This window comes from Mauremys mutica, chromosome 3, assembly GCF_020497125.1.
Source record: "Mauremys mutica isolate MM-2020 ecotype Southern chromosome 3, ASM2049712v1, whole genome shotgun sequence".
In the NCBI taxonomy this organism is placed as follows: Eukaryota; Metazoa; Chordata; order Testudines; family Geoemydidae; genus Mauremys; species Mauremys mutica.
The window spans coordinates 177,814,786-177,835,502 of record NC_059074.1 but is presented as its reverse complement, the minus strand read 5'-3'; the positions used below and the strand labels follow the sequence as shown (position 1 = coordinate 177,835,502).

Here is a 20,717-nt window from a genome sequence, read left to right as displayed (position 1 = left end):
CACTCCCTTTCGCTCCGGCCGCGGCTGCGGCATCTCGCCCCACTCACCGCTGCGGAGCGGAGCCCTGAGCTTCCCGGGACGGGAGCGGCTCCCGAGCCAGGCGAGGTAGGGGCTCTCGGTGCATGCGGACAACATGGCACAGCCATGATCGTCTCCCCCGGCCCCCTCCCCGCAGGCAGCAGGGGGCATGGCAAAGGCAGGGGGTCGGGGGAATGTCACCTCCCCATGGGGAAGAGCACCAGGAGGGGACAGGAAGGCTGGGAAGGGGGAAGTGTGTCTCCCTGATGGGGTGGGGGACTGCAGAGAAAGGAGGCGGAGGCGGCGGCCTCTGATGCACCCGGCTGAGTGTCCCTCTGCAGAGAGAGGGGAGTGAAGGGCTTTCCCCTGCCGGGCGGGGGGACGAGGCCGTGGGCGTGCCAGCCCGGCTGGAGATGGTCGGTGTGGGTGCGGGCTGCGCGCACCCAGCGCTGTAACAGGCTCCATCAGTATATTGCAGTAGGATTATTGTGCCTCCTCCTCGGGCACTAACGCTGTCTGGTTTGTGCGTGGACAAGGGGATGAATGGTCCAGCAGCAAAACTGGGCAACGACGGGGGGAGCGAGTGACAGCAGGAGGCTTAACCCCCCCCCCAAATCCCCGACCGTGGGAGCTGACATAGGTGGCTGCCTGTAACGGTACTTGGGATGCAAACAGGCGTGGTCGGGAGCTAGCCGTGCTGCTGCTGCCGCCTCTCCCCCTCCCCCGCCGCCCTTCTGTCTTTCTGGACTGGGCGTACATCAGCTCTGGAGGAGACCGGTCAATTCCCCTCGCTCCTTCCTTCCTTCCCCCCAGCACTTCAACAGGTTTGTCTTTTAGCATTAGATGTGGATCTGCCAGGTTCCCTCTGTTGGTATAATTGGCATCTTTGTTACGTATGGGTTAGATTGCGGTGAAAGTGCCTTTTCAGACCTGAGCTATCTCTCCCCCCATTAGATGTGGATCTGCCAGGTTCCCTCTGTTGGTATAATTGGCATCTTTGTTACGTATGGGTTAGATTGCGGTGAAAGTGCCTTTTCAGACCATAAAACCTAATCAGATTTGAAATTATCTGTGTGAAACGATGTTTGCTCTGTTGCAGTATTTATATTTGGGAAGCATGTGTGTATAAATCATGCCTGCGTTTATTGTTGTGGTTTTCCCTTTCCTTTATGCCTGAGGAGAAATGATGCAGCACAATGCAGTGATCTGACAACCTTTATTCGGGTCTTTCGGGCTACATTTTGCATGATTCCCTTATGCACTGTCAAAACCCCACCCAACAGGAAATCGAGATTGTTTTTTCCCCGGGACAAACGCAATCACGGCCCTATCATTCTACCCTCATGCCTTTTATGTTGGTTGTTTGTGACTCCGATCAGTGTGTCGTGGAGGTGCAGATGGCAATTGTGCGTTTAGGGTGTGTGTGTTTGCTTGCTCTTGGTCTCTGTAATGAAGGGGGAGTTATGCGATTGCAGTTCTGCAGCTCTAATGCGGTCTGATGGAGTCCAGCCTGCAGCTGTGGAACATTAATCTGATACTACAAAAGTAGCAGCATTAGGGAGGGGTTAGAGGAAGAATGTTATTGTAAATGAGAGGAAACGGTGTACATTTATATTGTACCAGATAGGTACCTAATATTCAGGCACCATTTAAACGCAGACTGTATGTAAATCAGATGGATATAGTCAAACTGATTGTTGATATTAAGTGCCCTTTCACATTATTCAGGAGAGCACGTTAGACCACCTGATATTTCTTTACCTTATACCTGAAAGGTATTTACGCTGTCATCACCATTAAATCTTTAAATTCTCATACTGTACATTAAAAATACTAACATTTAGTGAGCTAAAAATATTTTCTGCTCTTTGAAATGATTTGCACTCCAGTCTCTATTTAAATGAAATCTACAGTCATTGGTCTGTTTTTTGCAATTTCATTAATCTCCTTTCAGATTGTTATACAGTACTGTTGTTTATATTTACAGAGAAACATTTGTTTTATTTGGAGTGTATAAATTCTTGACTTCTAAATGATTAGCCATATAAAGTTCCGACTTATTGGTTATGAGACTTTGGCTTAATTTTTTTAATAAACTGAAAGTTTTATGGACCTGAAATGCCTGTATTACTGAAGTGAACACATAACTAAAAAGGCATAATGCATGGACTTAAATTAATTGTGTCTTCAAGATCAACAGAGTAGTTTGATGTCTACAGGCCTGTTGTAACCAAAAACAAACAAACAAACAGAAAAAGGCAGAATTCTGACAAATATTGCATGACTGCAGTATCTTTGAAAAATCCATCTTTCATAGCAGTTGAAAGTGGCATTTTAAATGATTATTTTAAGTCATCTTGATTTTAAACATAGGTCCTTTGATTTTTGAAGTACATGAAACATTAATCTATTACAAGACAACTTTTACGCAAAAATGGAGTGAGCAATTGAATATAACATAAATTTCATTCCAGTCCTCTAGTTCTGAGGAAATGTATATCCTTATAGTAAGAAGAGTGGGGCGGGGGGGGGGGGGGGGGGAGAGAAGAGAGATTTCTTTCTAGATAATGTCTACACAAGATACTATGCTTTCATCATGAGATTGTCCATAGACATAGATTTTGAATTATCAATATCAAAATTAAAATTCCTGTAAATGGAAAATAAAACTACCAAGGTTTGGGATTTTTTGAAACATTATGTACAAAGGTTTGTTGATAGAATTGTGGCTATTATGAAGCCTGTTCATTGAGCTAGGTGACTGATTTTTGATTATTTCTGGCCTGTGAGTGAAATTGTGTTGCATAAAGACATATTGGAAACATTATTCCCAATAGTCTTGAAGATTATCTAGTCAGTTGATGATTATTACTTTATTAAAGAAATATCAGCAGTGTGGAAGCATCACAGGAAACTTAGCCATTTTGATTCGTCAGCCAGTGTGCAAAACTCCCAGACAGAAAAAGGACTTGAATGTACCGTGAAGTCTCTAGAGCAGTCGTATTTACCATTGTGGGCTGCATCCACACAATATATATACTACCTGTATGGGCCTAAGGATGTCACATGGGCTGCAGCTGTGTGCCGATTGGGCCGAAAGTGGCCCATGGGCTGAGAATCACTGCTCTAGAGTGAAAGATGTAAGTTTATGATGGTAATGGTGATAAAGATCAATAGGTGGCCAAAGAATTAGTTGCTTTTACTAAATTCACTTCTGCTGTTCAACAGTTTAGTTGTCAAGATGGTTGACTTTTCAGGAGAAAATTTGCAAAAATGGTAGTTGTGATTCCAGTGTGACAGCAATTCTTGGTGATTAGTGCTGGCTGTTTAATGTGTCACAACTGATACTAGGAAGACACTAAATAAAATGAACATACCATAGTATTTTTGTGATATTAAACTAAAGTTTATTCTTTTCATAATGTAACAAAATTGGTACTAAATCTGGTAGTAGAATAGTAGCATTTTTGCATCTTGCTGTAGAACAAGTTCAGTGAAGTAACTTGTATATGGTAAAAAGTAAAGCTTTTGATGGAACATAAATTAGTAGTTATGTGTGAGAAAGTATTGTAGAACCTTATTTCAGCAATAGTGTGGGATGAATCCAGAAAACTTTGCGATTACTATGTGCCTGCTCCCAAGGATGGAACAGACTGACGAAACATTCGTGCTCACACTGGTCATGTTGTACATAAACCAAAGCACTACTGCATGATCTAATTTAAGGCCTACCTGCCTTTAAATTGGACACATACCCTCAAAAGAAATTTGGTGAAAGGCCTTTTTTTCATATAAAGACTTAGTGAACTAACTCTCCGTTATCAGGGGCCTCCACAATGCTCATTGACATTACATAGGCCTGGGGAAGTATTTTATATGGGTCAGTGTGACATGAGTAGGGCCCTACCAAATTCACAGTCAATTTTTTTTAAATTTCATAGTGGTAGCATTTAAAAAAATCTTGAATTTCACGTTTTCAGATATTCATATCTTAAATTTCATGGTGTTGTAACAAAACATGAATATGTATTTTAAAAAGGCAAAATATAAACATGTAAACCCCTTAAGACTGTTTCTCAAACTGGGGGTCTGGGCCCAAAAGGGGGTCGCAAGGCGATTGTAGAGGAAGTCACAGTATGGCATGAGAGAGCTGGGTGCCCAGCTCTGAAGGCAGCACCACTGCCAGCAGCAGCATGGGAGTAAGGGTGGCAATACTTTGCCCCCCCTTCCCCCCTTGCAGTGCGTTGGTGTCTTTCTTACTGTGCCCAATGACAAATTAAGGCTGAAGAGTAACTTGAGCTATGTTCTTTTAGCGTCATTGACTGTTTTTCTCTGACCATTCCCCCTTATTAGTAATCTTTTGTTGCACTGATGTCATTTCAGATGTTTCTGCTTTTATGTACCTTTTGTTTTCCTTCCATAATTTTCTTATCTTCTGCACAAATTTAGAATTTCCTCAAGCTTTCTATATTTTTTCATTGTATACGGGACTTCTTTTGACTTGTAACAATTGTCACTAGACTGGAATGCCTTATGCTAGTTTATAGTCACTTTTTTCATTAACTCCTTTGGAAACATGTCAAGACTGGAACATTTATTTAAAACATATATTAGTTTGACTTGTTCAGCAATCTTGGCACATCAAGAAAACAGCATGAACTGAACAAAAGGGCCACTCTGTGTGAAAAATTTAGGCCAACAAATGCTAATTCACACCTGTCAGCTACCACAAATAGATTAGTGGCTAATACCAATTATGCCATTGAACCAGAAGAGGTGTGCCATTAATCTGCTGTTCAGAGACACCAACTGCACTGCAATCATTCTGTTCACAGGTAAATTTTCCAAATTAAGGGAAATTAGTAGATTTTACTACATTCAGCTCGTTTGTCTGAAAAAACTGCCTGCAAGGTTTATCTGGTCAGATCTTGGAGCTACACCTGTTGATACGAGCTGAGGATCTAGCTTGCCATCCACAAAGCATTATCACCATTTGTTCTGTTGAAGATATTAAGCTCTGGTAGTGTGGGATTTGCTTCCTGTTCTGCCCCACACAGCCAAAGCTCTGGGCAAGAATGTTCTCAGCTCTCATCTTTGTTTATATAGTGGGTTTTTTTTTTCAGTTGTAACCTGAAAGAGAAAATGCTAAATGCTGAAATAAGAGGGTAGAACAGAGTCCCACTCAGGGATTGCCAGTCGGAGATCTACTGGGTAACTAAACTAGTTTATTTCAGGTTTTATGCAGCATATTCATATTTTAAAGTTGAATATGCAGTTCTGGAAGAACAGTTTATGACTGATGAATCAGTGGAAGGGATGATCAAAAGTGGAAACATTTATTGGAATTTAAAAAAAAAAAAAAAAGGTCTCCCTCTCTCTTCATATTCCAGACAGGTTAATATATTTGTTTAATGTTGATACATGAAGTCCATCGATAACAGGGCTTTCTGTATGGCACTATTAAGTGTATGTGCACCATCTGTTAGGTAAATCTTGTAGAAAGCAGTTGGAGTAGGAGTGATGTGCAGCTCCTACATAGGAATAAGTCACAATTTAAGACCTGATCTTATGAAGTATTGAACATCCTCAATTCTCATTGACTTCCGTCCCAACTTCCCATTGACGAAACGGGTGAGACAACTTCCCATTGTTTTCACAGGGGATTGAGAGTACCTCAGCACCTCACAGGATGTGTTCAGCACTTGGCAAGATTGATACCCCAAACAATATTACTATCCCTTGTCAATGTTAGAGATATTTACCTGTACAATGCACTCTGAAGTACATTTCAGGTTCTTCAACAAACAATGAACTAGTGTCATATGGTAAATTTAGACCCATCTGTATTTCCTATTACAGCAAAGATGCTGACATTCACTAGTGAGTTAGTTACCATCATATTAACTATTTTGTATTTCTTTGAGGAGGGAGCTTAATTGGCTTAATCACCACTGGGGTGAGCCAGTTACGTGGGTTCTACTGTAGTATGTTATAAATCACCTACTTTATGCCACTTGTTCCTTACTGCTGTGTTGGTAAAGTGGAACCTTGTTTATAAGATGACGATAGACCTAAATATGCCAGCTTCGTACAGCACTGAACAAAAAAAACCTAGATTGACTAAGTAAGTCTAAAAGCTTAGTTAGAATGGGGCTAATTTATGATCATTGCGGCCATTCATGTAGAATAGGAAATATAGTTTTTATAAAACTTGATTGAATTTTTATTTTTTCTAGCTGTGAAGTATAATTTTGTTAGTGCAGCGATGCACACTGCAAACATTCCATTTAATTATGGCAAGTGATTCCTTTATTTTTACATTAGAAGTCAAAGAGAGCTATGGAGGCTCAACACCTCACCTTGAATATCAAGACGCTTATTTGGGTGCTTTAATTTAGATTTAGGTGCCTGACTTCAGGCATCCATGTCTGAAAATGTTATATGTAGCCTGAAGTAATTATGAGACTTGTTTCAAAAGGACTGTCTCCGACTTTTCTTTCAATAAACAAATATCTAATAAACGTATTTAAAAATCTATTGCCAGTGTCTGCAGAGGGAATGCTGTGCTGCAGTGTGTAGTTGTGGAGCAGGTTTTCTGCTTGAGTATGCATTTATAGCAACAGTGGAATACAGCATGAGGTTAACCATTCTAGTTTGTTCTTGAAGAAAGTAGTTTTTGCCTTGACTAGTAAGTTATTGATTGCAGTGGTTTTGGAAGGGCACATTGGCTCTGAGGGGCTCTAATGGAAATCAAGTGGGTGTTTTAATACTGAATTCAAGAGGATCATTAGCAGGTGCCGAGCCCTTTATCAAAAGCCAGTATCATCCAATAGACAGGGTGATGGAGTGGAAGCCAGGAGATCTGAGTTTGGTTTGCAGCTCTCCCACTGGCTTTCTGTGTGACCCTGCACAAATCAGGGAAAAGTTTTCACAAGTAACTATTGATTTTGAATGTTTCTGTTTTTGGATGCCCAACATTAGATGTCTTAAAGGCGCCTGATTTTTCCCAAAATGCCGAGTACCCACCCTCTGAAAATTAGACGTCAAGTTGGGCTATTAGAATCACTATTCACTCTTTAAAATCCTGGGCTTAACCTGCTGTGCTTCAGTTTCACTTGAAGATAAAGATCCTTTCCCTTGTTTGTAAATTGCTTTGAGATCTATGTATGGTAAGTCCTATTGTCATTTTTCACAAGGATGATGATACTGATGCTTATTACCATTTTTTTGTTTCTATGCTGAAATAATTAAATTAATTCATATTGGGTTTTATTTTATAATTTAAAATACTGTAATTTGGTGGGTATAATAAAGCTGACTGTAAGATTCCCATTTACAACAAACAGTTTTGACCATTTCACAGTATCCTCCTTTTAGAGTAAAATATTCTGATTGTCATAGTAAGCACATTTACAAAACCATATTCTCAAGTGGTATAAATCAGTATCTGATTTCAATAGAGCTAAGCTTATTTATACAAGTTGAAGATCTGGCCCAGAGCCTATAACTTACTGTTAAAACATTTGTTGGAATCTATTTTAATTGTGGTCTTTATAACTTGGACTTTTGGAGGAGCTTGTTCCAAATGTTTTTCTCATTTGTAGGCTAAGATTGTGCAAAGTGACCTCATCCTAGTAAGGGTGGGGCAGTTCTAATGTGGAAAAATCTTAGTCAATGTGTCTTAGAGATAAGTGGCACTGAATTCCAACTAGAGCTGTGCATTAAATACTGGAATGTGTTGGAGACCTGCCAGCACTTTGGAAGCAGGACTGTGTGACGAGTACTAATGCAATCACACTATACCTTAAAATAGTACCCTGGATAACAAAAGATCGGGAAAGTTGTCACTTTACCTCATTTTAGCACACATTCATTCCTTAAAATAGATTAGAGAATGAGTATATATTTTTTCTAATTTATGCTCTGATGCTTTTTATAATTTACAGGTCCTCAAAAACCTTTAACGCAGAGCAGAATTGCATTGCAGGAAAGAAGGAAAATAACTCTAACGCTGGGGCACAAGTCCTTGATTAGGCAAAACTATCCATTACCTATACTGATACCTGAGTAAGGACTGAATAAGGATCTACACCTTTGCTAGGAATTAGTGTAGTCTTCTCAAATTTGTCTTCACCTGTAAGCAAATATTGAGGCAGAGATAAGTCAGTCACACTGGCACAGAGTTACATGGAGGCAGGATTTGGACTTAAGATTCCGGATGTGAGCAAGCAATATTTGAATATTTAAAATTAATATTGGTTTACCACCAAGCTTTGTTCAACAGTAAAAATAAGTTTATAGAATTTTCAGGTCCATGTCAAATTTGTCAACAGAACAGTTTGATGCTGCATTTTATTCCTTGGCATAAATGTTTTAAAAACGTAAAACCTGTGATACCTAAAGTAGTTTGTTATGGAAAGAGGATGAGTTTGCTTCTAAATGGGCACTAGGGAGAAAACAAAGCGGGGGGTGCTGCTGCTCTTTTGGAACAGCTTGTGCTATTGAGCCAGTCTGTGGTTCTGGTTAGCATTGGTGAGAATCAGCTGTAGAAAAGCATGGAATGAACCAACCATTCTCTTAACACACATTTGTGTTGCTGTGGGGACCAAAACAAGAAACACTGTAATAGGAAGAGGAGAGTGGAAATAAAATGGAACAGCGGATACAGAATGAAAAATACATATGTAAATCGTGACCTTTGGATTCGTGCAGGTCTCAGGACTGAAAATCTGAGTTGCATTTTTTTGAAATGACATGGCTTACTTCATTTGGGGAAAATATACAGCACTTTTGAACTTGTTTCATATTTGGAATCAAGGCAACAGCAGTAATTTAGCTCTGGCTGAAAAGGAAAGGCCTGCTCCTTCATTTTGTTCACCCGCATTGAAATCCTGGTCCCAGGACAACGGTCCTTTTGAGCTGGGCTCAGGGCAGGACTCAAGTGTTGGGAAGAGGCAAAAATGGCTTTACGCTACCCTTGTGCTCCACCAGTGGTGGTGCTTTTTTTAGGGTGGGGGTTTCATTCAGGTTTTAGCGTAATTTACAGAACCCTCAGGGCTGCTTTAAGTAATGCTAGCTGGTAACAACCCCCTGAGGGTCATTGCAGCAGCCAGGCATAGGTTGGAGCAACAGTGGCACTATGACCCTGCCGTCTCACTTCCAGTGCTTGTTCTTAGAGGGGTGTAGTCTACCAGCTACATCAGTTCTGCACTACCTGGGGATTCCCCAATCCCAGCTGGCTAGCTAAAATAGCTTTAAGGATTTTTATCATTGGAGTGTTGCTAAGCATCATTGTTAACCATTTGTATAAATTGTTAATCATTTGTATAAAACTAGTATAGTGAAATGGAGAATCAAATTAAAAAATTTCAGTCTGAGTTTCACTGAACTTTCCATTTTCCCAGTCTTGTGGTCTTTCAGAAACTACATTATTTAAAAAGCTATTTCAGTCATGACTAATAAAATATTAGGTGACACTGAGTTAAAGAGCAAGTCAACGATGATAGCGGATTATTTTCAGAGAGATACTTCAAAGATATGTTTAGCCAAACAAGGATAACATAAGTTCTGGGTAAATGAAGCATACACTAAAGAGAATTAAACATATTTGACCCTGGCAGATATTTAAATAACACCAATACAATAAAGAATATCTGCTAGTTATTAATGAAAATCTCAACTGGATTCTTAAATTTATTCAGTCATAGAAGAAAAGAACGATGTTAAACTTAATGTTAATAGGTAGCCTAGTTGCAGTGGAGTGATTTTTCTTTTTCTGCTGGGCTTAAAAAATGAATTGGCCAGATCTTCAGCTGTTATTAATCTACACTGCTCAACTGAAGTCAGTGAAGCAATGCTGATTTCACCAGCTAAGCATCTGGCCTGAGATTTTAAATTCTCTTAGTATAAAAAATGCAAATGACTTTATTTGGGATGCACATTGATCAGTTAAATTTTTAACCAGTTTAAATAATCTGAATCAGGAGAGGAAAGATTTGTTAACAAGTATCCATAAATCACTCTTGTAGATGATGATACCCTCTGTATGGAGAGGTTTGAGTGACACAGAGCTCTTATCTTATCTGTGTTTTGAGTCTAAGCCAAATAATCCTAATGTGTAGTAAATCCTGTATCAGTATGCTACCGAAACATGTGAAACAAAGATCAGCACTGATATATCTTAGAGAAGAAATAGATTCTCAAGATGCTTGCTTAGGTAATACTTTGTGGTGACAGGGCAATGTAAAACTAGGACTTTAAATTGCTTTGACCACCATTTTCTTTTAAACAAGCAGATGAGACATTATGGAAATCTAGAGAGCTGCTCACTAAAATGGAACTGACAGGTGAGGACCACATGGACATACCAACAGTAGGTGGAGCAGTGAATTGGTGCATGATACGCCAGCCATTTTAGAGATGTTTCTACAGCTGTTGTCAACTAGCGGAAAATAATGTGAATCACTTGGGCTTGCTGTAGCTGGGTTTGCTGAGAGAGTTCAAAGAGTCACAGAGTTCCTCAGATTCCTGACATGGTTCTGTGAATTTACATGTCACTTTAAGGGCAGTTTGCAAAGTCACATGTTCACGTTGTTTAAGAGCATCTTTAACAGTAGTTGATATAGTACAGCTGTTTTCATTTTTAACTTCTGGGTGTCATAAGCAATGGCAGAAGGCCAAGGAGCCATTGAAGGGATTTGGGACTGAAATTAGTTTTAGCCAAACTGGATTATAGTGGCATCTACTAGCACTCTTTTATAGTTAAAAATTTTGTGCATATTTCTTTGTAAAACACCAGTCCTTTGTAGATCTTGGTAATTTGCCTATTAAATTACTCTGTGCTGTAATTTGGAATACAAACATGAAACAAATAGTTTTGATTGTTTACAATAAGTAGGAAAATGCATCTCAAAAAGAGTTTTTAAAATGTAACTTAAATTTTTTGGGTTTAAAATATTATTAGCACATGATCAGTCTGTAAAAGATTAATGTATCAAATGACCAAGATATTAATTTTGGAAAGTGGCTGTTAGGCAGGCAGCATTACCACTATATTAGATGGATGTTTACAAATTGTATTACAAACATATTTTTTTGCAGAATTAAAGTGATCAGGGATTCACCTGTGGAATCGTGTTTATGATTGTTGCAGCTCATCAGTTCTGTACATTTACAGAAATAATTTCTTATCCCAGTAACAAAACAATTTTGAGAATCAGGCAAAAGGAAAAATAACAGAATCAAGCCCCGATCTGGCAAATTATTCTAAATAGCCACGGGATACAACTTGCGGGATTGAAGACTTAAAAGTGAAACTCTCTTCTACTGCTCTGTGCTTCAGGATTGTAGTGCCTATAAAACAGCCCACAGTGTCACATGCTGTTCTGAAGCATTTGCAACATCAAATTAAGAGCTCTCATAGCAAGGTATATATTTGTACTAAATTCTTGTGCCCCGTCCCTTGTGTTCACACATTATGCTGATGTCCAAGGGTCTGATTCTGCAAAGTACTGAGCACCTCGTGATGAGAGCTGGGAGCAATCAACACCAGTCAGATGATACTCATTATCTTGCAGGCTTGGGCCCCAAGAGCTCAGAACGTATCTGGAGACAGTGTGACTTCACAATACAGAAAGCTAACTGCTTAAAATAATTAGTTACATTATTGTAACAAGTGGCCAAATTCCAGCCCTGGTAATTCTGCAGGATTAACTAATAATGTTCATCTGCAGTCAGGTTCTCCTGTCTACCCATATTACCGTAACAGGAGTGGTAGAAGTTGGTCCTTATTTTTCTGTCTCTTACCGACATAAATAACTCTGTCCTCATTGCACTGAAACAAAAGTAAATCTATAAACAGTTGCTCACGTTAGTAGTCATTGATGACTTCAGTGGGATTACTCATGTATGGGTTTGTAGTATCTGCCCCAGTATTACAATTTACGGCATTGCTTCACCAAATAGAAAACACCTCAGACTTAAATATCAAAACCAAGTTTTGTTTTCATAGCTGAACATATTATAGGTTGGACACTCGAACATTCAAGGTGATACATATAGGAGGGACACTTCCTCATTTTTAGAGATTTTTTTAAAAAAACCATGTTACTATTCCACCCTTCCAAATCATGGAGGTGAGATATATATGTGTGAAATTACAGAGTCATAAAATTTATTATTTTAATCTTTATCACTCTATTATTATGCTCTCTGCTGCCAATCCATCTCCTCCAGGATTTACTCTAGCACTCACACCCCCTGAATTCCCCCCAAAAAAGAAAATCAGAGTTGTCCCCAAAAAAGAAAAAACAGGCTGCCCCAGAAATATTCTTTTCTTGTTCTCCCCCCAAAATGTGGAATTACTCCAAAAATTACCCAGGAGTGAGGCCCCAATTGGACAAGATTTAGTTCTGGACCAGGAGCAGCCTTTGTAGACCTCAAAATTATGACAATTTTGAAGTTTTATCTCATGACTCTGCAGGAGAAGAAACAGGAGTTTGATATCATTTGGAAGAGTGGACAGATCTGAAATATTCTACTTTGAAGTCATGACTTCTTATGTATAGAAGAGCTATATTGTGTCTTTTTTTATGATTCCTTCTGAAATTGGTATGATTGGACTTACAGAGCCTGATCTTGCACCACTGAAGTCAATTCCAGGGGGAGCTGGTTTATAGCAACCAAGGTACCTGACGTTTGAGGCAAAGGGATATGATAGCTAGTTCCAGGAAAAAAGATTAGAATTCTTTAAAACATTCCTGAATTTATTTATTTGGCAACATATGTGACACATACAGGTAGTATGGGGATGTATTAAGGTTTTATTTGAATGTATTTGGGGTGGCATGCTGCGTGTAAATCAGGCTTCCCAAATTCATACTGAGAACACCTTTATGTAACATCACTCTATCGTGTATTATGTATATTTATATATGAATGAGAGGAAGAGAGAGAGCATAGTTGTTCTCTCTTGTATTCTCTCTTTGGAGATTTTCAAGTGTTTGTTTAGTTTAATTTTTTACAACTTAAATCTTACTATTAAAATCACCCACTCCTTTGAAGTGGCTGGGATAGGGAAATTGTTACACGAGTCTGACCAGAGAAGTTCTATCTTGTGTATATTTTAATACTTCCTTTTGCCCCATTCAGTTTCCATAAAAGGAAAATTTCTGTAAGTTATATGGTAAAACTAACAAGCAGTGAAACTGACATATTGTTTGACAAGCATCAGATAAAGGCACTTTGTTACAAATATTATTCCCCCTCCACCCCCCCAAGTATTTGATTTAAATAAAGGGTCAGCTCACCAGGGTATTTTATGGGTGGTGGTCTCATACACATGTAGCATATTTAAATGTGGAAGCTTTTACATAGATAACTGTATACACTGTTTATGCCCAATAAGACTTTTTGGAATAGTTCTCTTCCTCTTTTAATAGTGTAATTATGACCTGTAGGTTTCATTGGTGGAAGTTCTTGAAAAATACACTAAAAAGCAGAATTTTCAAGTGGGCTTTAAATAAAAAACAAACAAAAAAACAATCGCTGCTTTATTAACAGATTTTACACTTGGCTAATCAAAGTTGTGGATTGCTGAATGATGATGTTATATCTTGTACAGATTACTCATAATGCATGTAACAATTTTTTTCTCCAAATTGATCTTAATGTATGGCAGCGTATGACAGCAGTTTCTACATTGGTTCATAGAATTACAAGTAGCTTCCCATTTTTTTTATTGTCATTGGGAGTGATGAATTCTTGTTCTCTTTTGCAAAGCTGTCCTTCCTGTTTTTGACTTTCATTAGCTGGTGCCTGGAAAATACTGGTATTTCTTTTCAGCTGCACTGGAACTCTGTAAGCATTCAACCTGAAGGGCACAGTATACCTTTGGGAAATGCTGATTGGAAGCTTAGAGCATGCTGAAACTGGAATGTCCACAGCTTTAGCACTGTCCAGATCTGATGTCTCCGAAAATAAGAGCCAGGAAAAAACTGCATCATTTTATTAAGACACTGGATAAAATACTGATTTTTCAAGTCAACAGATTTCATGTGTGCATAAAAATGAGCAACTAGAACTAGTACCATCTGATGATACGTGATCCTTTTATAGTGTGACCAGATAGCAAGTGTGAAAAATTGGGACAGGGAAGGGGGTAATAGGAGCCCATATTAAAAAAAGCCCCAAACATCGGGACTGTCCCTATAAAATCAGGACATCTGGTCACCCTATCTTTTTATAGTACAGCAACTAACAGCTGATGTTCTCAAAATTATTTAGAAAGCTCCTTATCGCTCCCCTCTCAGATATGTAAGTAGTAGTATCCCCATGTTACAAATGGAATCACAGCTAGATGAAACGACTCGTCCAAGGTGTCAGTGTGTATCAGGTAGAGCTGAGGTTACAGCCCAGAATGTCTGACTCCTAGTCCTGTGCTGTAATCCCTAGACAATACTCTGTTAAGTATAACTAATAGTGCTTGTATTTTTTTAGTAGTGAAAATGCTGATTTAGTGATAGTTTTCAAAGATTTCATCTTAGAAGTCAAAACCAGGTGGTCTAATCTTTTGAATAATAAAACATATAAATGTTGACAATCTGTTTATTGCTCTTAAGTGCTGATATTATATAAGTGGAATAACTGAGAAAACTGATTGCAATGCTGTTTGCCAAGAAACAGGGATTTGGTATAGGTGGATGCAGCAGCTTCCAGAAAAATGACATGTTCGTGGAAATGATGTAGTGTACATGTTTTGGAGATTAGCACTGAACTGCTTTGAGCGTTGATTGTTGAGAGAGGTTCCTGGCCCCTTTGATAACAAAGTGTTATCATTAGCTCTTAGCAAGCAAGAGATTCTACCTCACGGTTCGAACAAGAGTTTCTGTTCATGATAGTCTAGTGGAGATGCAACTTTTCCTTGTGAGAGACTGTAGGAAATGGAATAGGTTTGATTTGCATGGTCAATAGTATAATTGGCTTAATTAGTATTAGCATTGTGCTTAGCAGCATATTGTTTAAAGCTGTAGCTTCCTATTAGAAGAAAAGTAAACTTTGATGGCGTATTCCTGAGTGTCTTGTTTCAGAATGGAGGCTACAGGCCATCTGTAAGATGTCAACTAAAAAGGGGAGATGGGCTTGTAACTTGAGAACCCTCACCCCTCCCCCCCCACAAAAAAAATGCAAGGGAGAGGCAGATGGGTGGAATTTTTGTGCCTGCTAGTAGTTAGCATTAGCTGTTTTTCTTTCTATATATTTTTTTAAATTTATGAATGAATGAATGTGTAGTGCTCATAAGTGAGAAACAAATAGGCTTGGCTAGAGACAGGCATGTTGCAAGTTCCCACCATCCAGTTCTACCATTGTACCTCAATGTTGATCTATAATACCTCTGCTACTCTAGTTCAAGGTTTCTCAAATGTGGCCACCAGGAGATTTTCTTGTGGCCACAGCCTCCTGGGTGGTGATGGGAGAGGGGGAAAGCAGCGGCCCCTCCCACGGTGTTGCCAGCAGTCGTTTGGCCCTGCCCCTCTGGAGCTGCAAATGCCAGAGGAGCAGGCAGCTGGGTAAGTTCCCCACCTTCGCAGGGATGGCAGGACTCAGGCTTCCAGCTTCAGCCCTGGGAGGTGAGCTGCAGGCTCCAGCTGCGTGGCATCGGGCTCCTTCCCCTACCTGTGGCGGGGCTTTGGGCTCTGGCCCTGGGCTCCCCTTCCCTCCATTGCTCCTGGCCCCTACTGCATCCTCCATCTCCAGTCCCTGGCTGCAGGGCTTTGGGCCCCCACCACCTTCCCCCGCACCCCCCCAATTTCCCCTACCATCTCCCCCTGTTCGCTACTGCCTCCCCATCCAGGGCTTAATTTGTCTCCCAGCTTTTCAGTCTGCTGTGAAAAGTGGTATTTGTATGTTTGTTTGTTAATATCACTTTTCACTGCCTCCCAACTAGCTAGCACTATTTGCTGTGAAAAGTGATAGTAACAAATATCACTTTTCATAGAAGCAGACTTACTAGTTAGCAAGTCAAACAAACAAAGCAACCAAAAGGCAAAATAAACAACAAAAAAGTCAAGAACATCAAAGCACCTTATTTGTGTTTTCATTCTGTTTAGGTCCAGTAAAGAAGAGAGACAAATGTACATTATATTTAATATTTAGTCTGCAAAAAACCCCAAACCCGTACATAAATAAATTACTATGATTTGTACGTATATATGTGAATCTTTATTTGTTTTTTCTAAGTTAATTAAGTATTTTAGGAAGAATTGTCAGAGCGGCCAGGGCCACCAAAAAAATTGTTGTGAGAACCTTGGAAGCAGAGAGACTGCCAGTAGTGATTGACTAATACTTTTGCTGTGTTATGGCCTCTTAGTGAGACTAGACTATTTCTCCCAAACTCCATTTCCATGTGTAATCCAAAATGGGATGTAAAGTCTAGTCATTAAAGGTGAAAAGATGGTGCATCTAACCCACTGTACCACATTGCCTTCTCCTGGCTGTCTCACTTTATTGCAATACAGCAGATGGCAGTCACCCATAGATTTATTTGCATTGGAAGTCTAGTACGTTGATTTTAAAGATAGACACGTGCTTTGGTCTCTCTTCATGTGTCAGTCCCTTAGCTGAAGGGGGGTCTGCTTTTTTCCTAGCTCTGCGACAGGTATCCTGATACCCTTTAGATCTTGAATGTGAAATGAAATTCTGGGTCATGGGAAGTGCCAAATGGCAGTGGCAAGAGTGTGCAGTGTCACAGCAGCTAGTGTAAAGGATTCCTTTCCACATCTCAACATCTGTACATTGTGACCTGAGTCACAGCTTGTTACTTGAGTTCCTTCAGTTTGGATACAGGTGACTTGTGGAGTCTGAGTGGGTGGGATTGAGAGATGGTTGTAGTTTTGGGTAAGTGGTTAGGGAAAGTAGTTACTGGGGCAGGGTGTTAGTCACACTGGAGAGAGAGGGTGAGTAAAGGGACCCATGGAAATAGGGGAACTGATACAGACAAGTTGGGGCGGGCACCTTCTGAAACATTGTTCAGATGATATTTGTCATGTGCTGCGCTGATGTGGCTCTTCTGGGAAAGTCACCTCCTGCAGTGATTGAAAGTTCCATGTACAGTGCAGGAGATGCTACAACCTGTTGAGCTGCTTTGACCCAGCGCATACGCAGATGAGTAGCACCCGACAAATACCGTACATTTACATATTGTCTTCCATCTGAGGATCTCAAAGCACTTTACAATGGTCAGCGCTATCCCTGTTTTTCTGATTGAAACTGAGGTACATGGAGTGACTCACCCATCATCAAACAGCAGGTCGGTGGCAGAGCTAGAAGTTTAACTGTTTTCCAGCTGTAACCATTAGACAGCACTGCCATCATCTGAAGTGTCAAGAAGAGAAAGAGGGGGGAGAAGGAGAGAGGAGGTGAATGCAGGGGAAAGAGGCTGGAGGAGATTAAAATAAAATGAGGAACATAGGGAGATCAGAGAGAGAGAAAAAGAAATACATTAAAAAAATCCATCCTTCCCAAAACCAGGGTTGGATAAAGGCAGGGTCCTGGTTTGTATTTTGGTGCTTTGTGCAGTTGGAGCTCAGGCAGAGCAATGAGAATCAGAGTAGCAGGCAGAGGAGCACTCCACTAATTGCTATTGGGAGGCCATCTATTGGGGTGGGTGTGAACTGGCTGGGCAGCTGCACTTGGGAAGAAGGTCAAGAACTTGTAAAATGTGAATGTAAATGAGGAGCTCTGCCTATGTGCTATGGGATTGAACAATCCAATCAAAATGTGGATTATTTAAAAAAAAATGTTCTTGTAGATTAGTTAAAGGAAAAGCAGCAAAGAGTCCTGTGGCACTTTATAGACTAACAGACGTATTGGAGCATGAGCTTTCGTGGGTGAATACCCACTTTGTCGGATGCATCCACGAAAGCTCATGCTCCTATACGTCTGTTAGTCTATAAGGTGCCACAGGATTCTTTGCTGCTTTTACAGATCCAGACTAACACGGCTACCCCTCTGATACTAAAGGAAAAGTTAATAAAAAAAATGCAGTTTCTGGAAAAGGTTTCTCTCAACTTGCTGTGGATAAAAATGTGCTGGAAATGAGAATTTCGTCTGAGATGAAATAGAGAAAAGGAAGTCATACAAACAAAAACGACCAATTTGTATTTAATGAAAGAAAAAACAATTTGCTTTCCCTGTGATTCAAAGGAGTCAAGTACACCTAAGTGTCATCAGTGAGAGGAGGGAGGAAACCACCCAATGCACAACTTTTATTAGTGCAGTGGAGTTCAGAAAGGCTTTCAACAAATGCTGTGCAGCCAAAATGATTTGTCATCTGCTGCTCAAGGAAATCTAATTTTCCTTCTGATTTATGTTGGACCAAGTGAATGATGGTAGTGCTCTTGTGTTTTAATTCTCCTTGAATTTCAAAGTGAAAACAGGTCCTTTTTCCTATCCCGTTTTCAAGTTTGACTTTTGTGGGTAAGGATGAGACTAGCAATATTTTGTTTATTGGCTTAGTTTTAAAAACAAAACAATAGGATTCCATTTGAAATCAGATCAATGTTCAGATTAGTTGACTTGCATATTAGCTGTAGTCCACATAAAGGGTAAAAAAAAACTGAGGAGAGAATTTCTTAGCATTTTCTTAGATGTTTAGCTGCCAAGAGCACATCAACATTGCAGGAAACAATAGTAGTAATAATACCCAGCACTTACATAGCACTTTTCATCCGTGTCTCTCAAATCACTTTACCAAGGTGGGGAAGCCTTATTGGCCCCATTTTGAATATGGGGATGCTGAGGCACAGAGCGGCAAAGTGACCTGCCAGGGCTACACAGTGAGTTGGTGGTAGCCAGCCAGTCAGGCAGCGGCATAGACAGCTGCAGAGGCACAGGAGCCAGCAAACAGAGCTGTAAACAGGGGAGTTTCAGTGGGAGTTTGCGGGGGAGACTAAGAGAGGCAGGCAGAGGAATAGACAGACCAGTGAAGGGAGTGGGTGGTGGTCTGCCGGTGTTCTGGTGCCCGTTGGGGGTTTGTTTTGCTGTAGGTGGTGGTGGTGGTTTGCTTTGGTTTGTGTTTCCTGGACTAACAGGTTTTAGGTGGGAAGGCTATGACAGATACAGAGGCAGCAGTGGAAGACATAATGAAGATGACTGGATGTGGAAGCTGTGGCATGTACATGATCCTGGAGGGGGTACCTGAAAAGAGTTTCGTCTGCGTGAAATTCCGCCCGATAGAGCTGATAGAAGAAAAGGTCCGAGGATCGGAGATGCAGGTGGAAACTCTGGTTGAGTTTAGAAGGGGGTTTGAGCAGATGATGGAGCAGAGACATGAGGAGGCTGAAGGGAAAAGCTCAAACTTGCAGATGGAAGCAGGACCAAAGAATTCTGAGGGGAGACTACTGGGTGAGGAAGGTGGATGGTGGAAGCATGTGACTAAGAGAACCAGGCAGAGGAAAAGACGGGCCAGTGAAGGAGAAATAGAGCTCAGGAACAGGTTTGCAGAGTTGGAAAATGAAGAAAGGGCACAGCAGGTGGTCACTGAAGGTGAGCGGGCAAGGAAGAAGAGAAGAGCAGCTAGTCCTGTAGGAAGAGGGGAAGATTCTATGAAGACAACACCACCAAATATGAGCCCTGGGAGGATACGGGATGGGTTGCGGAGGATTGCAAGGGAGAATAGAAATCGAATGGACTTGCAGCCAGAGGGAACAGGGGATAGACCGAAGAATCGCATCGGCACAAGGAAAAGGCAAGTCTACATGACTGGGGATTCCTTACTGAGAAGAATAGACAGGCCTGTAACTAGAGCTGATCCGGAGAACAGAAGGGTGTGCTGTCTGCTGAGTGCTAAGATACGGGATGTGGACCTGAGGCTGAAAAGGATCCTAATGGGAGCGGGAAAGAATCCGCTGATTGTCCTTCATGTGGGAACGAATGATACCGCTAGATTCTTGCTGGAATGTATCAAGGGAGACTATACCAGACTGGGGAAGACGCTTAAGGAAACCGAGGCTCAGGTGATCTTCAGTGGGATTCTGCCTGTTCCTAGAGAAGGGCAACAAAGATGTGACAAGATTATGGCTATCAACAGATAGCTCAGGCAGTGGTGCTATAAGGAGGGCTTTGGGATGTATGGCCACTGGGAAGCATTCATAGACAGAGGACTGTTCTGTCAAGATAGACTTCACCTGAGTAAGGAGGGAAATAGACTTCTAGGATGGAGATTGGCACAACTGATTGAGAGCTTTAAACTAGGAATTTGGGGGGAGATGGTTGGGAGATGTCCAGGTAATCTCCATGCTGGAATTTAACATTGAGAGGGAAGAAAACAAAGTAAGAAAGGATGCAGCCGTGGGTAGGAGAATGGACATGAGGAGGAAGTGGAGGACAAGTGCTAGTAATAATAATAGGGCTTAGGTTTTCCTAGATGCGATAGCTGATGGATTCCTTCACCAAGTAGTTGAAGAACCAACAAGAGGGGATGCCATTTTAGATTTGGTTTTGGTGAGTAGTAAGGACCTCATAGAAGAAATGGTTGTAGGGGACAACCTTGGTTCGAGTGATCATAAGCTAATTCAGTTCAAACTAGATGGAAGGATAAACAAAAATAGATCTGGGACTAGGGTTTTTTATTTCAAAAGGGCTAACTTTAAAGAATTAAGGAAATTAGTTAGGGCAGTGGATTGGACTGAAGAACTTGTGGA

General features: G+C 40.6%; 1 protein-coding gene across 1 annotated transcript in view; it reads left to right on the top strand.

Moving 5' to 3' along the window:
• Positions 1-22: 22 nt before the first annotated feature.
• SPTBN1 (spectrin beta, non-erythrocytic 1) overlaps positions 23-20,717 on the top strand; it is a 201,031-nt gene continuing 180,336 nt past the window's right edge. Inside the window, exon 1 of the mRNA XM_045008632.1 lies at positions 23-105. The gene's annotated coding sequence lies outside the window, so the exon portion shown is untranslated. The remainder of the gene's footprint in view (positions 106-20,717) is intronic.